Source organism: Lampetra fluviatilis, chromosome 21, assembly GCF_964198595.1.
Source record: "Lampetra fluviatilis chromosome 21, kcLamFluv1.1, whole genome shotgun sequence".
NCBI classification, from domain to species: Eukaryota; Metazoa; Chordata; class Hyperoartia; order Petromyzontiformes; family Petromyzontidae; genus Lampetra; species Lampetra fluviatilis.
The window spans coordinates 7,484,774-7,505,200 of NC_136295.1; the positions used below are offsets into that span (position 1 = coordinate 7,484,774).

Consider the following 20,427-nt stretch of genomic DNA (forward strand, 5'->3'; position numbering starts at 1 on the left):
GATATTCAGTAACAGCACTTATTATCATAAACAACACTTGGCCATAGAGTGTGTTACAGGCTACACGTGGCGTCTTCTTGTCTGTTGTTTGTCGATGTGTATAGAGTGTTTACGTGCACGCTGCGTACGTTGTGTGCGCATCATCTCGTGTGTAAACATCGGCACTAGGGAGACGATGCTGACCACCTCGTGTTGTTGACCTTCTTAGGTTCTCGCTAACAGCGCTTGCCCCAATAGTCTGTTCAAGATAAATGTTTATTTGTTTTTATATATATGAATCGACGCATACAACGCACACGTACATTTGTAGCTTTGTGTATATGTGGCCTGCATAGGAGCTCTCTTAACAGCGCTTAACCCCGAGTCTGTTAATACATATGTGTGCTTATGCGGGTATACATTTGCTTGACCTTAACATGTACTAGGTAACAGCACTTGCCATGGCCTACAAGACTCTAATCGGGTTATATATATTCAGTAACAGCACTTGCCATGGCCTACAAGACTCTAATCGGGGTATAGATATTCAGTAACAGCACTTGCCATGGCCTTACAAGACTCTAATCGGGTTATAGATATTCAGTAACAGCACTTGCCATGGCCTACAAGGCTATAATCGGGTTATAGATATTCAGTAACAGCACTTGCCATGGCCTACAAGGCTATAATCGGGTTATAGATATTCAGTAACAGCACTTGCAATGGCTAGAAGGCTCTAATCGGGGTATAGATATTCAGTAACAGCACTTGCCATGGCTACAAGGCTCTAATTGGGTTATAGATATTCAGTAACAGCACTTGCCATGGCCTACAAGACTCTAATCGGGTTATAGATATTCAGTAACAGCACTTGCCATGGCTACAAGGCTCTAATCGGGGTATAGATATTCAGTAACAGCACTTGCCATGGCTACAAGGCTCTAATTGGGTTATAGATATTCAGTAACAGCACTTGCCATGGCCTACAAGACTCTAATCGGGTTATAGATATTCAGTAACAGCACTTGCCATGGCCTACAAGGCTATAATCGGGTTATAGATATTCAGTAACAGCACTTGCAATGGCTACAAGGCTCTAATCGGGGTATAGATATTCAGTAACAGCACTTGCCATGGCTACAAGGCTCTAATTGGGTTATAGATATTCAGTAACAGCACTTGCCATGGCCTACAAGACTCTAATCGGGTTATAGATATTCAGTGACAGCACCTGCCATGGCCTACAAGGCTATAATCGGGTGATAGATATCACTGTGTTCCACATTTTGTTTTGTTCCTGGGTTGTAAGTGTTATTTCCTAATTGCTTATACCTCAAAAGTACAGAACATGGCTATTGTTCCCCACAAAGTTTGCTTTTGTGACCAGGACGCAAAAGCAAAGTTAATAATCCACTATTAATAACACTGTGTAACAAATTAATGTATTTTTTGTTTCTGTGTAGCAAGTGTTATTTCCTTATTGCTTATGCCTCAAAGGTACAGAACGTGGCTTTTATTCCCCACAAACTTTGCTTTTGTGACCAGGACAGTGATATTTTGAAATTTACCTATTTTTCAATGAGAAAACGTGGTGTGCATTTGTGTCATTCCTTCACGTAAAGTCCTGGTCACAAAAGGCAAAGTTTGTGGGGAATAATAGCCATTTTATATTCTTTAGAGGCATAAGCAATTCGAATATAACACTTACTACCAAGGAACAAAAAGAGTTATATAATGTATTCAGTAACAGTACTTGCCATGGCCTACAAGGCTATAATCGTGGGATAGATACTCTGTAACAGAACTTCCCATGGCCATAAAGGCTGTAATCGGTGGGATAAATACTCCGTAACAGCACTTGTCCTGCCCTTCACGGCTATAAACGGTGAATAGGTCGGTAACAACACTTGATTTGGCCTACAAAGCTTTAAACAGGAGATATTACTCGTCTTTGCACCGTGTATTATATTCACGGCTACAGTTTTTTTTAACTTGCATACGTTGCTTTATTGAAATATGTGAGTGCGGATATGTTAGTATCTGTATTTGTCGTGTGCGTGCATTCTGTTGATAATGATTTTGAGATCCTTTGTCAAGCCATTGGTCAAAGAACGACTTCCCCATACCATGCCGCTCGTGGGAGATTGTTTGACCATACTTCGCTAGGCTGGTCAGTGCATGTTGAGCGGGGAGGAGAGGGACCCATGACCGGTTCATCTATCACTCTCTACTGACGTTGAGCCGTGGTTGAGAATTGAACTCACGTGGGCAGTGGTCACAACCCCATTGCCGCGGCTCCACCATTTCCCGTACGGTGCAAACGAAGCTCAACATACATAGCATCGTATGCTAAAAGTTGATTTATTTATGTTGAGGTTCATGAAATATCATTCACGTTCAAAGTGTAGATGTTTTTCCAAACCCGTGAGGGTCCTCTTCTAGGTCGACTCAGCCTAAAATGAGCACCAGGTGATGGCCTCACGAGCCCCTTGCACATTAAGTCTGTGGCTTACCACCACCCCTCAATAGGTGCTCACTAACAACACTTGCTCTAAAAGACTGCTATTCAGGCTCAGCTGCTGTTTGTGTTGTGTACACGATCTTTTAATTACACACGTGCATGTTGATGTTCAGCACATAAAAACTTCGTGTGTGTTGTTTATGAAAGAGTGGTGTTTGTGTTATGTAACTTAGTACATGGGTAAGCGTGTGATATGTGTGTTGGGAAGTAGTGGTCAAAGCGGGTACCTCGGTAGAATTTCTGGCCCTTTGCACAACTGAACAGAAACTTTCTGTATATTAGGGGACACCTCATTTAAGAACTTCAAGTGTCTTTCCCATGAGAGATCTGAATTACGAAAGAAAACCGGCACATTGCATCATTTGGTAGCCCATTCTAGATTTGAAGTTTTCGTGACTGCAAGGATCCATACTCTTTGGTTTTTTCGGTAAAGTCACGTAGGTAGAATATATAAAACAAATTTAAATGAAAAACAAATGAAATCACGACGTTTCGTAAGCAACACAAGCAACCGTCATCAGGCGTTGACTGCTCCAGCAAAATTACTGAGGCGTATGAAGAGAATTATTAAGAGACAACTTGTTTTTTCATTTTAATTCATTTTATATTTTTTATCTACGTGACATTACCGAAAAAAACAAAGTGAATTGGTAGCCCCTTTGTAAATCCACTGCTTGGTGAACTTCTTCCCCAAGCCATGCCGGTCTTGTGGGTGCTATTTGACCATACTTCATGCTTGGTCACTGTAGGTTGGTGGCTTAGATGGGGGGGAGCATAGACATAGAAGCACTGTACAGTACAACAGTTAATATTGCTGCGGTACGGTCTGCTGCCTACCACATCGCCCCACAGTCTCCAACAACCTGCTGTGTGTGATGGCCACCTATTGTCCAAGTGCTTTCCAGACTCTTCAGCTTATCTTCTGATAATCTGATGAGATCGGCCACATTCTGTGATTTTCCTTAGTACAAAGTGGGATCAGCAATAGTGGAAGAATTTTTAAACACAATGTCAAATACCAAAACTATATTTATTGCAGATAACATTTTTCTACACATCAGAATGTTGATAAATTCAATGCTTTTTATATATCAATGGCAAGACTATATGCGGAATTATCCAAAACATGTACTTGGAAATTAAGCCATTTTATCCGTGGCAAGTGGGATGTAAACTGAGCGTTGAGCCTGCTTTAGGTCGACTCAGCCCTGAATAAGGTCACAGGTGCAGTGTATGAACGTGAGCCATTGCAAATACACGGTTGGTCATGTGCTGCGCTGTCCTTTATAGGTGCTTGCTAACTGCCCTTTCTGTCTACAAGTCTGTCGTGTTTCTGAATGTGCGCATATTTGCTTTATGGAATGCTATAGTGTTGAGTGGAATCTGGGGTTGACAGTGAAAGAAAACAAATTCTTTGTTTGAATGCCACAGTTTGATGGAATTTGCGATATTTTGTCCAACAATAGGGGTAATTGCTTTTTTTAACACGTGGGTTGTGACTGCACTTTTTGCTGACTGGCCATTTAAAAACCATTTTGGGTACTATCTGAATGCGCCGTGGCCCGTTAAAGAGAACTGTTTATACCTCGACTAGTTTATCGGTTTATTTAATTGAGAACGGTGTTAATACGTTCATTGTAATGTCTAGTTATTACAGGGGCAGTTGTGTGTTATATGCGAAAGGAACAGGCAACTGAAAAACAAGTAGCCCGTGTAGTTATGTAATCGGACAGTGTGCCCTATGGAACTCTGAATCATGGGAAACAGGACACTAAAATCACAGCCAGGAGGAGGTGGCTGGGTGGCTCAAGAGATCAGAGCACTGAGCTGGCACAACTTTACATTTTGGGTTGAGCAACTGTCGTTAGACCAGGTTTTCAAGTGAAGTGAGTTGCTGTTCCCATCTGTTACCAATGACTGCCACGATTGTGGCCACACAATCCAAACTAAACTATGAACTAAACAATTTTTTTTTTATTTTACCAGGTAAGGCTTACTTAGCTATATAGCTCTTTTTCAGAAGCGACCTGGCCACAAGTGATAGCCCAATTAAGTGGTTTATCACATGGGAATTCATAGCAGCGAGCATAATTTGTTCCAGAAATGTGCTTGTAATCCAAAGCACTCGTATATCAGTTGTGATCACGTGACGCTCGCCAGACAAAACGTACTACTCGTATTGCAAGACCTCACTCGTTTATCAAATTAATATTTATTTAAAATTTTGCTCGTCTTGCAAAACACTCGCAGACCAAGTTTACTCGCAATCCAAGGTTTTACTGTACTCTAAACGCATGTTTCTAAATGTGGAGGGAAAATCCGGAGGACCCAGAGAAAAATCCACGCGACCACGGGGAGAACATGCAAACTTCAAATATACGGGTGTTGGGATCGAACCCACAACCTCCTGTATACCAGGCGATGATCTTTCCCGAAAGCGAAGGACTCTGCTGTTCTGCGAGAGATCCCATTGAATAATTTGTATCGTGACATGACGTAGATGACACATTTTTTTTTCATTGATGAAGATGCAAGCGTTTGCCAGGACAGCCAGGGACACACAAGTAATCTTACTTTCTAATAACCATAAAGCGGTTATTTATTTACCCATAAATATATCACGCTGTCTCAATACTCTGTAGCGGTAGGGTGGGTCCTGCGTAGGAATGCTTAGCCCGTTTTTTAACGAGTGCTGTGCTTGTTGGAGCAAACCAGCGCACGCGAAGCAACCACTTATGTGTCTGCAGACTACGAGTGGATCCCTGGCAAGAATGGATTGTAAAAAGTACCACTGCGCAAAGATGAGCATAAATATAAAAAAAATCCATCACGCACATTCTTCGTCTGGTCTCCTCGCTGCCCCGAGGCTTACATACGCCTGCAAGTCTCGTGTAGTCTTCTTCCATCTGATTTGCGGTACGAGTCGGCCTCATCGACCCTGACGAGAGATTTCGAGACCCGACGAGCTTGGTAGCACGTTCATGGCGACTTTGCTGGCAAGCTGTCAACTCGAAATCTCACGGCTGTGTTGCGCGCTTTCTTCTATTGGTCGGGCATCGTTGTGCCGAGCGGTTTTTGCAATCGAGTCGCTTTGCCTTTGTGTTGTGCCATGGTGGCGATATGATAACTACCTCACCTGACATATAGGAGGTCGTTGGTTCGATCCCGACCCTGACGCCTGTATATTTAGAGGTTGCATGTTCTGCCCGTGGTCGCGTGGATTTTTTCTCCAGGTCCTCCGGTTTTTCCCTCCACATTTAGAATAAATGTTACGTGTTCAGAGTATTTGGCTGCTATATATTTCCACTTCCGTTGAGCTATCATTTGTCATTGCCAGGTGGCTTCAACAAAAATAGCTACAGAGGCTCAGTGGGGCCTAACCTGGTACAATAAAAAAATATTTGTAAATCTTGACTTAAAGCTTTCGTGACTGCAGGAATTCATCTTCTTTGGGTCTTTCGGTAAAGTCACGTAGATAGGTTGAAATTAATAAAAATAAACATAGACCCAAAGAATAAAAATATTTGTAATTAGTAATATACCCGCCCAACTTTGTCTATCTGTGTTGAACATTATGAACGCTTTGAGAGAGAGAGAGAGAACGAGGCGATTCGGTCTTGATTCCCAGAATCGATTCCCCGACATCGATTCCCAGAATCGACTTGGCCCCCACCGATACGACTTTGCCATTTGTTTTGCGATGACGACAATTTCCCATTCTCCCCGCATACGCCATCACAATCAACAAGTCGCAGGGACAGACGTTCGATTGCGTTGGAATCGATCTGCAGACGGCGGTCTTCTCGCACGGCCAGCTCTGTGTCACCTTATCTCGATCCCGCAATCCCAAACAGGTGAAAGTCCGCATCGAACCGAAACCCCCAGCAAGGCCCCATCTACTTAACGACGAGAGAAAATTCACACGAAATGTCGTTTTCAATGAAGTCTTCTAGATGTCAAATGATATAAGCTTTTAATGAAGAAATACAATTCTCTAATTCAAAACATAACACAATTCAAAGATGTTTCATTTCAAAACGGAGCATCGGATGCTTGCGTGAATGCGTCGCGTTGGTGTGCAAATTTTGTGACTTTCCTGGCCGAAGGCCGGAAATGGTTTTGAGGGGCGCTATAGGTGCCCCCAAACAACCGAGTTGTAAACTATTTCAGATGCCGTCCACCACCAGCTCCCACTTTTGCATTAGACGATAAGCCCGGTGTGCCCCGGTGGAACAGTAAGCCCCTCTGGGTATTTGCCGAGTGCTAAAGTGGGCCGATGGCAGCGGGAAGCGGTGGTGCAACGGTTACCGCGCAGAGTTTGAATCCTCTGCAATGGTTAACGTCAGTGGTGACGGCGTATCTGAATCTGTCCTCACCCCCCTCCCCCCGCTGGTATTTTTCCAACCATCACACTGACTCACCGTGGTGAAATATGGTTAAACGACTCATGATGACAAGGCGTGGGGAGGCCTTTGTCCGTCCGCTTGATTGACAAAGGGTTGTAAATCATCACAATTATTGTATATTGTAATGTGAGCCAGCGGACTTGCTGGGCTGGTGAGAAATTATTTTCCGGGAGCGTCACAGTGGCGTTGCTTGTGTTTGGTGACCTCAATGCAAACAGCAAAGCTACAGAAGGGTCCCTTTTGAAAGTCTGGTTGACGGGCTGTATCATTGTACGGTGTTACCACAGACGCGTCTGTTAGGTGTGCGGTTACCACGTACTGAATGCCCCCGTTGCCCTGGGTAGGCGTGCGATGGCAAATATGGAGTTGTTTGTCACATGTTGTCCATTGACCCGGACGTGATGCTTTAGTTTGTTGGTACCACGTGAAGTGGCAAAACTATAGTCTCCGTTAAGTGTCGAGTGTGTGTGGTAGTGTGTGTCGTGGGGAGCGGTAGTGTAGCCGGGAGCGGTAGTGTAGCGGTTAGCGCGCTGCGCTATGAACCCGGCGATCCGGGTTCGATTCCCGCTCACGGCCAAGACCAGTGACGATTATCTGAACCGGTCCTGGGCCTCCCCTCGGTCGACTCAGCCTCAAATGAGTACCTGGTGCGGTGTGTAAACATCGCCACTGGGGAGACAAAGGCGGTCGGGCGTGGTGCTGGCCACCCACCCCCTCGTGTACCGTTCCGGCCTTCATAGGTGCTCGATAACAGCACTTGCCCCAAAAGTCTTACCGGCTATACGGGGCATCTTTGTCTTTGTTAAGTAAAGGGTGATTGTTAGCTAAGTGGTAATAGGTGTGAGTGTTGGTGAGTGCATCAAATGATTGGTAATTGTCTGGTGAGTGAGGAGAGAGTGGTGAATGTCAGGTAAGTGGTTATTTTCAGTGGAGCGTTAGGAAAAATGAGTGAGTGTTACGATTGAGTGCATGGTGAATGACAGGTGAATAGTGAGTGGTGAGTTTTTTTTTCCCGTTATGTGGTGAGTGTCAGTTGAGTGTTGCACCCCTCGTCCATAGGACCGTCTGCCCACGAGTTTACATCGATAATTACCAGACAGCAGCATGACAATGGATTCCTGAATCCATCCACGTGGAGCTTTAAGTGGTGTTCCCTCATGCTCGTAGGTTTTCTCCAGGTTTTCACTCCACTTAACAAACTCCGTTTGAGAGAATTAACCAAACATTCCAATGTGGCAGGACCAGCCTTAAAAATAGATTCGACTCGCTGAGCAAATAAATGCCATTGTTATTGTAATTTAATGAAAACGTGGAAATGTGACCTCTCCCCTTTCCGTATATTAAATGTTCAGTCATGTTAATTAAACTTGGCTAATTAAACCATTGCCGATCAATCAATGCCTTTATTTAACACGAGGCAAGAGTCCATTGAGATGAAACGTCTTCTTTTTCAAAGGAGATCTGACACCGAGCAATGCGTAACATATTTGATAGAAACAAGTGTTTTTTCCCCTCTCTTCGTACGTATGTTGTTGGTGTAGCACAACGACTATAACCTCACGCTGCGGTGTTCGAGCCAGATAATTGCGTCTGGGGTAGCGGAGAAAAAAAAATAGAAGCGTGTTATCACGCACAATTCAAATGTCAGCCGCCTTCTTTCTTTCTCAAGGCCATTGATTGTAATTAGTTGTAAGTAGATTGCCCCCCCCTTCTCTTTTGCATGTCCACGCCACACAATATCTGCATGGGAGTTTCCCGATGGCCTTCTTTCTTAATACTAGAATTATTTTTTTGTAAAATTATCAAAGTGCGTGGGTTCGATCCTGATGCCTGTATATTTGGGGTTTGCACGTCTCTCTTGCTGTGGTCACGTGGATTTCTCTCCAGGTCCTCTGGTTTTTCCACATTTAGAATCAACATGCGAGTCTTTAGCTGCTATACAATTCCACGTGATAATTAACCTGGTTGAGGTATCATTTGTGGCCAGGTCGATTCTGAAAAAGAGCTACATCGCTCAGTGGGCCTTACTTGGTAAATAAAAAAGTTTCTACTTTTTCAGTTGAGCCAGGTTGTCTACAGTTTAACACGTAGGCTTTCGCGACCAGTATTCATAATAAAGGTGTTTTTGGGTTAGATCGCGTTATTTATAAATGTGTCGCAACCCTCCACCACCCGACATGGCCAATCAGCAAAATATGTGTCACGTTGACAAAAGACAAATAGTTCACTAATTTAGCCCACCGGCGTGTTGAATAGTGGATCCATAACATTTACAATTTGAGTAGGACGACTTTTCGCTGGAACGTCATCGGGCGATTTGCCAGAATAGTGAAGCCATCCACCTGCTTCCGGTCTTAGATAGTGCAGGATGACGTGATCATTGTTGAAACCCATCAGGATACGAGATCCGAAGCTGTGGTGTCGGTGGGGGTGTATGCAATTATGTAATAGATCAGTAATCAGCCACTTAGCATGTGACTCACCTGTAATGAATTGCAATGTGTGTTGTGTATTCCTTAATAATACGCTTCCAGGCTGCGCTGAGTTTATAGGGTGGAAGCATGTCACTGGTTAAATCAGTGTTAGTTAAGTTCATTACAGTTTTGTTTTTAAATTGTTCGTTATTATTTGGGACTTGTTTGCTGTGGAATCTGGAGAATTAATCAATTTGCTTAGTTTTAGTTAGATTAAATATACAGTAGAACCTCGGAGATCGAACGCACCAGGACTCTAACAAATTGGTGTTCGAACGATATTTCCGAACATTTATTGCCCCGGCAACCAAACGAAATTCGGAGGTCGAACGGTCAATCGCGACTTGAAAGAACCTGTATGGCAGAGACGCGTATGGCCCAGCGTGCATGACGCTTGCCCAGACCAAGGTTTTACCTCCTCCTCCTCCTCACCACCTTCCACTCAAGCCATCAGCTCTCCTTGCGACAGGTAAAGTGAAGTTCAATGTTCATTTATTTAATTTATTCCATATATTTATTCATTTACTCCATTTATTCATTGTGTTTCTTGTTTTTTAAAATAATTTTATGCATGTAATTACTGTAAACTTCGTGTAAAAATACTTTATAATGAGAGATTTCTTGTGTCTGGAACCAATTAATGTCATTTACATTAAATCTTATGGGGAAAATTAATTTGGTGTTCGAACAAATCGGTGTTCGAATGGCCTTCTGGAACGAAATAAGTTCGATCTCCGGGGTACCACTGTATTATCAACCGAAGTTATCAACAGATCGTATCAATTCCTTATGTGCTAAGTGTTTTTTGGACAGACGGGACGTAACATTAGCGTAAAACGAAAAGAACACCACAGGAATATTAAATTCTCCAAAACACAGCTGTCAGCAGTGGCAGAGCATGCTTGCCAACGAGGACATTCAATTCCTTTTGATAACGTTGAAGTGGTATGCAAAACTAATCATTATTGGCCAAGATTAGTTAGAGAATCAATTGAATTTGAGAAGAATTCAAATAATTTAAATCGCTGTGATATCTATAGACCCAGTGCAGCCTGGAAGCGTGTTATTAAGGAATACACAACACACATTGCAATTCCTTACAGGTGAGTCACATGCTAAGTGGCTGATTACTGATCTTTTATATAATTGCAAACACCCCCACCTACACCCCGACTTCGGATCTCGAATCCTGATGGGCTTCACTATTCTGGCAAATCGCCCGAAGATGCTGGATGTAATTTACAGCGAAACGTCGTCCTACTCAAATTGTAAACGTTGAGGATCCACTATTCAACACAGCAGTGGGCTATATTAGTGAACTATTTGTCTTTTGTCAACGTGACACATTTTTTTACTGATTGGCCATGTCGGGTGGTGGAGGGTTGTGACATATTTATAAATAACGCGATCTAACCAAAAACCCTTATTATGAATGGGTTTTCTACATATTCCTGGTTCTCTCGGTAAAGTCACGTAGAAGGGAAACAATAAAATATAAAACAATAAAATTATCTACAGTTCGCTAAAAACGGACAGTTGCACGCAGCCTTGGCTCAAGCCCCTCGGTTGCTTGAGAGACATCGTCTTGAAGAGAGGGAGAAAAGAACAACAAGCCAGGAGACGAGGTGGTTACTGTGTCGACCGGTGAAGCTGGATCTCAGCGGTGTGTGCGGGCGTGTGATCTTCAGTGGAAGGGTGTGTGTCATTCAAACGCTGATCGATCGTACCAACCGTGTTAATATGCCAAAGGATTACTGACTCCCGATGGAAGAGAGGTCATCGCCCTTTGAGGACGGACTGCGTGATGTACGGTTCAGCAACTTGGAAATATTTCTGCATCGAGTGTACCTTTCACTGTTATGGCTGTGGCGACACATCACGTGGACTACTCGAGTCTAGCTGCGTCCGCGGAAAAGAGACAGTGAGAAATAGAGCCCTGTCAGTATGGTTCAATAAGCACTCGCATTCATATAAGTTTTGTTTTGAGCAACGGGTATGGTTGCTCATACAATACTGATTGGCAGATAATTATTTTAAACTATAAAGGGGTTGCGGTTAGTATGCGGAACGGCAATAATTTTGTGCAGTTGGTGTTTGCGCCATTCATATCGCGCAAGGCTATCACGAAGAAGCTGTGTTTCATGGACACAGTCCGCAGGAGTTTCACAGTTGGGGGCGATGTTGCTCTCTGTAATCTCAAATTTCTCAAAGTTGGACCGTGGAAGCCGTTACGCATTGAAAAGTCTACTCATTTTGAATGACCACCAGCTGATGTTTCACGTCCATTGTGAAACGGACGGCCACGTATTTTGTGGTTAATAAACCCGCGGCAATAACCAGGGTGGGCTGCCGGATTCGAACCTATAGCCTCTGCAACAATCGAGCGAATGCGCTTACCACTGGGGCCACGTCACCTTCCCCGAATTACTTGTGTTGCCGTGCGTAGCATATGGGGGGGGGGGGGGGGGCGCACTTTGTTTCTTGCTTGAGCGTAGTCCAAAACAACACCTCCATGGGAATCCACGCACATGGTGCTGAGTGTGGGGTTGCGTGTGACAACGTTGGAAGGTGGTGTGGCCGTTGTTCGTGGGCGCGTGAAGGGTTTGCCAGCTTGTTCATTGTTTTTGCGCTTTGGCAAGTACTGTATGAGTCAGAGCGGTGAGCATGTTGATGATGATGATGAAACTCGTGATGTGTAATGGCATTAAGAGCGCGTGTGACCTGGGTGTGACCTGAGAGTGCGTGTGATGATCGCTGTGTACCTTGGACCCACGTTTCTCTCAGCAGTGTATTTGACAGCAGTCTGCCAAAGTGCGATACGGAAAGTAAGACTCGTTTCTTATTTGTGTCCGATGTCGGTACATTTAGACAAATCTGGTCACGCAACACACACACACCGACTGTATTATAACACTCATCCCCTCCTCCCCAACTCTTTCCTTAAGATACGGCAAAATAAAAGAAAAAAAACGTCGTTTCATCCGGAGACTTAAGTTATGACTAGTTTTACATGGCTTGTGACCAAATCACCTGGAGAGCACCTGAATTCCTTCAGTCTTGGATATTTCTCAGATTGGGCCGACCACTGCGTTAAACAGGCCTTACACGCTGGGGGGGGGCACGGTGGGGGGAGCTACATTATGTGTGATCAAAAGTAATTGTTACGCTGCCACGTTCACGCTCCTGTTCGCTTTCTCCAGGCCCCCCGCACTCGATGAAGCGTGGTCAAATAACCCCCGTGACCTGCTTGGTGAGGGTATGCCTTCATCCAGCAGTTGACTGACAGGAGGCCTGTTTAGCTTCGGGTTTCTTCTTATCACAGTGATTCTCAATCTTTTGGGGGTGGAATGGTCACCGATGCGTGGATTAATAACGATATGTGCACTGAACCTCGCGTGTGTAAGACATTTTATGTTTTTTAAAATTTGTGTATGTTGTATGGGTGCGTGATGGGTTCACATGGCTCCTGCAGCCACTGGAGGCCACTACGTTAATTCCGCATGTCCAATTGGCACGGTTGGCTACGTACGGTGCAAAATAAGTTCAACATACATACATTCACCATCACGTTAAAGAGAGAATCGATTGTGGACCCGGAACTGTGGCCATGATTTGCAAAATATAATCACTCCTAACATCTGTATAGTGGTCGAGACTAACGACGGAGTTGCAGCCAAAGGAGGAAATGCAGCCGGAATGTTTCAACCACGGAGACGGAGCGATAAAATCAGCTTGTGTGCAGGTCAGGGGTCGGCGACCCAAGTAACAAGAAGAGCCATTTTTTTCTAATTGGGGAAAAAAACCCCCCTCACTATTTCAAGAGCCGCAATGCACGTGAATTCGAGATGGCGGTCCTTAATCACAAGACCGCGAGAGATGGCGATGACTTGGTGGGGGGGGAGGCCTTCAATTGAGCAGTGGATAGATTGTGGCTTATGACGACGGTTATTTTTTGCTCCAAAAGGCAAGCCACACTGTACCATCGCGGGCACGGCATTGTGAGAATGAAGGCGCTCGACTTGCGTAACTCCGCATGGAGCGACACTGAATTCCTCTCGTGTTTGTTTGGCCCTTTGAAATTAAACGTGCATAAACTAAACATCCAGCTGAGCTCGTTTGAGCCCAAAGGCTGTCCTTGTGACAATCGCTGAGAGTGGGCCGTCTGCTTTGAATAGTTTCACCTACAGTACCAAAGATAAAAAAAATGTAAACTAAACTATGAATTAAGCTAAACTATTTTATATTACCAGGTAAATCCCACTGAACTTTACAGCTCTTTTTAGGAAAAGGCCTGGCCACAAATGATAGCTCAACGAAGCGGCTTACGTGGAAATTTATAGCAACCAAATACTCTAAAACTAATTTTTCTAAATGTGGAGGGAAAAATCGGAGGACCTGGAGAAAAATCCACGTGACCATGGGGAGAACATGGAAACTCCAAATATATAAGCGTCAGGGTCGGGATCGAAGCCACGACCTCCTGTATACAGAGTGAGGTAGTTAACATTACGCCAACATCGTGAGATGTTTGATTGGTCTTCTTTCGTGTAACGTACATGTCAATCCACTGCTGAATGAGGGTCTCATGCTGTGTGTCTCACGCAGGGTCATTCGACCATACCATTCTGGACAATGCGGGTTGGTGAAGCTGGGGGAGTGTTAGCGTTGCAGCAAAGTACAATGCAAAAATATTTGTTTTCTCCGCTGTCCTCTCTGAATGAAGTAACAAACTGCCGTTTTAACCTTCCACAGCTCTGGATGGAAGCGTTTATGTGTTAGCACCGTCCGTTCGTCGGTAACTGTTTGTGGCGGGGGGGGGGTGGCGGGGTTACCCATAACTTGTATAGACTCGCTCCAAAGTGAATTAAGCTTTAGTATAAAGCCGTGTTGCTATTAGGGTCTTACCCGAGTGAAAACTGTCCATATTTGCTCCAAAGATGGTTGCTCTAAGCTTGAGAGGCCCGAAAACAGGGCAAAAAAACCCCCCCTACAATTTGCAAACGTGCAAACTAATTTTAAAATCTATTTTACTCTTCGTATTTTACCAGCTAAGACCCCCCCCCCCCAACCTGAGCTGTGTAGCTCTTTTTCAGAAGCGACCTCGCCACAAATGATAGCAGCCCAATGACAAGTGGCTTATTGCGTGGACATTTATAGCGGCAGCCAAATACTCTTAAACGCACAATTCTCTGACGCCCGCCCGTCGGCTTCCGTGCACCGCGAATTAAATACTCGTGGAGAGAAACGCACGTGCCACCATGATCGTTGCGCGCGACCTGTTTGTTTCCTTCATGCGCAAATGCGTCCCGCTTGAGGAACGGCGAAATTTATTTTGGAAACGCATCTGCGTTTTGTGTTTCCCCCCCCTGCCGCCGCAGAGAAACGCGATGCTAATTGTATCGACGGTCGTTTGAACACGTTGCCTTGTTTTGTTCCCAAAATTGCGGGAGTCCCGTTTTTAATTTGACCGTGTGGGTTTGCTTTTTTTTTACCGCGTGGGTTTTATTTATTTTTTGACCGCATAGATTCGCTATTTTTTTTTAAGCGTGGCCGAGGATGGCGGTGGGGTGGTGGTAGGGGAGAGAAAACAGAATGCTGTTTGTGAGCGCAACACAAAGCACGGGCCCCCTCAACAAGGGGAGATCAAATTATTTTCCCGAGTACATTTTGGAATTCTCGCCATTCGTAACGGCGCCACAAAGCCTGTCAACAAAGGCACTGCTGCGTTTCCACGGACGATTACGGTCGGCATTTGTTCGCAGGGCGTCGATATTTGCTCCTTGGCTCGACGCAAATAAGTTATTTCCGGTAGTTGTAGAATTTGCTAAGCGCGTTATTTACATTTGTTTTCAGAATCCGAATATTTATTCATTCTGAAGGAATCCGATGAGCTATAAAGCTCTTTTATTTGGGGCACGTGAGAATGTTTCAACAATAAACAATACAAAAAACTCGACAGCAGCGCAGGAAAGGAAAAAAAATCGCCCAAAGACATGAAAAATAGAACTAAACCATCCCCATCCTACGAGGCAAAGCCCACTGAGGTATTAACTTATTTCTCAGGAAAGGCTCCCTGAGTCCAAAGACCCTCTCTCTTATCCAGGTGGATCCTGCCGAGTAAGGGATGATGTTGCTGCTGCTGGGCAATACCAATCAAGTGTTTTGCTGGCAACGTTTCAGAAACGGGGGATAGTGCTTGGCCAATAACCAGTGACATTCTTTGTTTTATGTTAATTATATGATTTTTGTGTCCCCGTGATGCTGGCACACATGGCCCTTGCTCTCTTTGGGGTCATGCCACGGGATCTTGAATGATGCCTGCTGCGGTGCAGACAGCGGGGGTACGTTTCTGGTGTCATTCCGCCCGCGGTATTAACCGGGGCTGCCGCTATTCTCGAACCAGCAAATCTCCGTAAACAAGCGTCAAATGGGCTCTCAACCGCTCTGCTGTGTCCGCCGCCATTTACTCGATACGCATCGAGTAAAATTCCTGTGTTGCTATCTTTTATGCCTCCATCAGACAAACAAGGAACGTGATGTTTGGTTCCTCTTAATGGCGCATTGCGCGTCAGTTGTAAACATCACTCGCAAACTCGCCAAGCTGCAGCGTGTACAAAATTCTTTGGCTCGTGTCGCGACGGGTACCGCAAGATACGACCGTGTCCGTCCGGTGCTCGTCGAGCTGCATTGGCTTCCGGTTTCCGAGCGAATTCGTTATAATTTCGTCTTCCTCACAGATAAAGTGCTTGTCACGAATGAACCACAATACCTTGCTGATCTAGTGAAGGAGCATAAACCATCACGTGAATTCCGGTCATCCTCGCAACGGCCTTTGGCTCGCCATTGAATAAAGACGGTCACCGCACCGCGCGCTTTCAGATGTGCTTCTGCGGCTATCTGGAACGCTCTTCCTTCTGATATTAGGAAGCCACTGGAGCTATCCACTTTTAAATCATCTAGATTGATAAATCATTTCTTTAGAACTGCTTTTTGTGTTTAGTTTGTTGACCTTCCCCCGCACCTCCGATTAGTAACGGTTGGTTATGTATGGTGCGAAAGAAGTTCAACATACATAAACACTTTGCCTCCACCATTCAGGTTGCATGACCCTGGCATTTATTGTGAGAGTTTGCTACCTCGCACGCACTTCCTGATCAAGAGAAGTGTAGAGGCACAAGCTTAGAATTGCCTTCTCACGACACCACTGCTGACGGAAGGACTTCTACCCTAGAGGGAACGGTGTTTTGGCCTACTCTTTCGCGCCGGCCAGGCGTCATGGAAGAGATGGGAGTTTTCCCCACACTTTGGCCAATCACACGCCACCTGCCGATCGACCAACTGGGATGCACCCATCTATACCGCTGGGGTGGACAGAGGCAGTGGGGGAATAGCAAAAAAATAAATACTTTCACGTTGTAGCAACTGCGGTGGTGGTATCATCAGATAGAATTGAATTGGTAACCTCTGCACTGCAAGTCCAGTGTTCTAACCATTACACCGCACGCGGAAAGAGTGGAACGTCAAACAGAATGTTGTCTAATTTGCATGGGGAAACGAGGGTTGTGTGTTTGCCTGTTATTTTGGTCTGCGAGCCTTTGAATTACATCTCTCTTTATCATCGTCATCATGATCATTATTAGTTAAGAATTGATCTCACACCTTACACAAGTATAAAACAGTTTAACACGTAGGCTTTCGCGACCAGTATTAAACAGGTCGCGAGGTGCCAACGGAGTAAACGAGTACATACCCGTTGGTTCTTTCGGTAAAGTCACGTAGGTAGAAATAAAACAAAATAAATCACGACGTTTCGAACGCAACACAAGCGCCCGTCCTCGGGTGAAAATCGCGATAGCCGCGATGTCTGCAGCGAGCAGCACGTTTAAACGTCGTGATTTATTTTGTTTTCATCTTCTTGGTTCTTTCGGTAAAGTCATGTAGAAGGGAAATAATAAAATAATGAAAATAAAACATAATAAAATTATTCTCACGACGTTTCGGCCACAACGCAAGCAGCCGTCCTCAGGTGAAGAACAGGTCTGTCGGGAAGACAGCGTCTGAATGAACACCACCAGGCTTGGCAGCGTATATTTAAGCTGGGTTGGAGGGGGAAGAGCGCCTTTGCAAAGTAATTTGCATATCAAGAGGAATTTAGCATATTTATGGGAAATGCAGATATGGGATTAGTCACTACTTGTGGAATGCGTAGGAGGTGGGCAGGGGGTTTCAAAGTCATGTTATGCCCGTGCATTATGCAGGATTAGCAGCATCAAAGGGAGGGAGTAGGGTTAGCATTAATAAAGGGAAGGAATGTTAATAGTATAGAGCTGCAGCAACTAAACCACCAAGTAAAAAACTAAAATATAAACTACATCAGTATCATCAGTATACTAAATATACTCACCAATAAGCTGAGCTACTAACAGTAAGTCATACATTACAATTTAATGTTGCAAAAAATATAATATGCCTCCAGCTAAACTTTTTTATCTTACATCACAGGGGTCAAACTTTACCGAAAGAACCAAGAAGATAAATCCCTGCAGTCACGAAAGCTTTGAATCGAAATTATTTTGTTTTATTTCTACCTACGTGAATTTACCGAAAGAACCAAAGAGTATGGATTCCTGCGGTCACGGAAGCTTCAAATCAAGATTAAACGAGAACAGTTGAAGCGAGTTCAACACTCTTGTTTAGATGGAGTGCTCTTGTCAATAATGTCTGACCCGGCAGGCAGTATTTGTTTAACACGCCTGCAATGCCCACAAGGTCGAAAAATGGTCGGGAGTTTACTTGCTTAAACAAATGCTGTCAGATGTCATTGGTCTGTAAAGGCAGTGTTTGTCTGTAAATTCAATTGATCTGGATGGACAATTTATTGGCACAAAGGAGTTCTGCTGGAATGTTTTTACTGTGCTTAGGTAGTAACATTTGAATCTCAAAAAAGTGTTTCAAGACAACCAGTATTTGTTATACACTTCAGTGTATTATCGACTAACACGCAAAACAACTCGTGTATACTGTAGTGACATCCATTGTATAAAAAAACCGGTCCATAGTTTACTGCTGGATGATATTGGTCTGTAGAGCCAAGAGTCCAAAGGACGTTGTAGCGCCAATAGGCCGAAGGACTACACTGCACATACAAAGACGGCCCGTACAGCCTTCGCAGACGATTTGGGCAAGTGCTGTTAGCAAGCACCAGTGAGGGCCGGCACGGCACCCGAGGGGGCGAGTGACCAGCACCACAGCCAGCTGGCTTGGTCTCCCCCATCGCTGCTGTTTACACACCGCACCACTTGCTCATTTAATGCCGAGTCGATAAAGGGGGTGGCCTTGGCCCGGCTCAGCTTTGTCACTGATGTTGGCCGTGGGCGGGAAGCGAACCCGCGCTAACCGCTGCACTACACATCCGCATACGAATTCGCATGCACAGACACACACGTAGACGCACCCAAACGCGCACAGACAGACAAGCATACACATGTAAACAAAGACAAAGATCCCCCATATAGCCTGAACAGACTTTTGGGGAAGGTGCTGTTCTAGAGCACCTATGAAGGCCGGCACGGCACACGAGGGGGGTGGGTGGTCAGCACCACGCCCGACCACCTTTGTCTCTGCAGTGGCGATGTTTTTACGCATGGCACCAGGAACTCATTTGAGTCAGAGTTGACCCAGGGGGAGAGGCCTCAGGACCTGTTCAAATAATCATCGCTGGTGTTGGCCGTGAGCGGGAATCGAACTCGTTTGGCCGGGTTCGTAACGCTACGCTACCGCTCCCCATAGACCAGCGTACACATGCGCGCCTACGCACGCACACACTAACAACACACACATAAACTGTCAAAATGTAGCCCAAGGTGACGGAGAGGGCAGCAGCGTATATGGATTGTTGGGAAAAGATCAATTGGCTGCGAATGTCTACCATGAGAATGTCGTGCGGCAGCATGCCATCCCAGTTGCACGGTTTCCGCGTGCTCCGCGGCAGCGAGGTGTTTGCACGCACGCAGTTTAAATTATTTACTGTGCCGTCGAGTGTAATTCCAGCGCCTCCGAGCTCTCCTCCTCCTCCCTCGTCAGTCGTGCGTCCGTCTGTTTTCCAAGCCGCATCCCGTGCGGTCTCTCAAAACTTCGGTGAAAGCCAAGCGCCGCCGGGAGCGTGTCCGTGCACGCTCGCCTCCTCGCGACTCGGATTGCTCGTTGCGACTTCGATGCTCGTGACTCGGTTGGTGCAATCGACTGGGCTCCCTCGCGTCTGGTTTGCGCCGCGCTGTACGTCCCGTCCGGGTTGCCTGCATCGTCTCGTCCGTACACGGTGTTCCTGTTCGTACTAGAATTAGCATCGGCGCTGCCTCGTCCTTAGATACCGTCCGTCTCGTTAGTGCTCGATGCCTCGTTAGTTTTGTTTCCTCTGTTCAGTGTCTTCTGTGCTGTCTGTCTTGTCTCGTTTATACCGTCTGTTTTATATTCGGTCTTGTTTGTGTTACCTCTGTTTTGTTCCTACTGGCAATCTTGTTTTTCCTGCGATCTCCTTCGTTGTGTCCCATTCATTCTGTCCGTCTCATCTCTTCCCTCCGTCTCTCGTCGATTCTGTTCGTTCAGTCCAGCGACGAGCCCGGAAAGGGAAGAGATCCGTCAGCTTTCCTAAAGCAATGTATGCTCACTAGATTTGGCGCTTTCGTGACTGCAGGAATTACTCTTTCGTTCTTTCGGTAAAGTCACGTAGAAAGAGAAAATAATAAATTAAATGATAGCAAACGACGTTTCGATTGCAACACAAGCAATCATCATCAGGTACAAATGAAAGAGAAAACAAAACCTAGTAAACTTAGAAATGTAATGCAATACAACGCAGAGAGTCAACTAACATAACAGTCAACACCCCACCTGGTTGATTATCTCCGTGTCTGTGTTTTGTCTCTCTCTTAAATTTAGCAATCTTTGGAAGAACGTAACCAACCAGGTAGGGTGTTGACTGTTATGTTAGCCGACTCTCTGCGACTCTCTCCGTATTATTTTATTTTTCTTCGTGACTTTACCGAAA

At 45.1% G+C, this 20,427-nt stretch overlaps 1 protein-coding gene across 1 annotated transcript in view; it reads left to right on the plus strand.

The window, feature by feature from the left end:
• WIPF2 (WAS/WASL interacting protein family member 2) overlaps nt 1-20,427 on the plus strand; it is a 37,412-nt gene that overhangs the window by 887 nt on the left and 16,098 nt on the right. The gene's annotated exons all lie outside the window — the stretch shown is intronic.